The sequence below is a fragment of the Physeter macrocephalus genome, chromosome 21 (genome assembly GCF_002837175.3).
Source record: "Physeter macrocephalus isolate SW-GA chromosome 21, ASM283717v5, whole genome shotgun sequence".
Lineage (NCBI taxonomy): Eukaryota > Metazoa > Chordata > Mammalia > Artiodactyla > Physeteridae > Physeter > Physeter macrocephalus.
Window position 1 is genome coordinate 16625577 of NC_041234.1, and position 693 is coordinate 16626269.

The 693-nt window shown below is 36.8% G+C and overlaps 1 protein-coding gene across 14 annotated transcripts in view; it reads right to left on the reverse strand.

Annotated features, from left to right (window-relative positions):
• The window catches only part of DMD (dystrophin), a 2398628-nt gene that overhangs the window by 1640021 nt on the left and 757914 nt on the right, over positions 1-693 (reverse strand). The gene's annotated exons all lie outside the window — the stretch shown is intronic.

The following is a 693-nucleotide window of genomic DNA, read 5'->3' on the forward strand; positions in this document are numbered from 1 at the left end:
CCTTTTCTCTGCACCCTCTCCAGCATTTATTATTTCTACATTTTTTGATGATGGCCATTCTGACCGGTGTGAGATGATATCTCATTGTAGTTTTCATTTGCATTTCTGTAATGATTAATGATGTTGAGCATTCGTTCATGTTTTTGTTGGCAATCTGTATATCTTCTTTGGAGAAATGTCTATTTAGGTCTTCTGCCCATTTTTGGATTGGGTTGTTTTTTTGTTATTGAGTTGCATGAGCTGCTTGTAAATTTTGGAGATTAATCCTTTGTCAGTTGCTTCATTTGCAATTATTTTCTCCCATTCTGAGGGTTGTCTTTTGGTCTTCTTTATGGTTTCCTGTGCTGTGCAAAGGCTTTTAAGTTTCATTAGGTCCCATTTGTTTATTTTTGTTTTTATTTCCATTTCTCTAGGAGGTGGATCAAAAAGGATCTTGCTGTGATTTATGTCATAGAGTGTTCTGCCTATGTTTTCCTCTAAGAGTTTGATAGTGTCTGGCCTTACATATAGGTCTTTAATCCATTTTGAGCTTATTTTTGTCTATGGTGTTAGGGAGTGTTCGAATCTCATACTTTTACATGTACCTGTCCAGTATTCCCAGCACCACTTACTGAAGAGGCTGTCTTTTCTCCACTGTATATTCTTGCCACCTTTATCAAAGATAAGGTGACCATATGTGCCTGGGTTTATCTC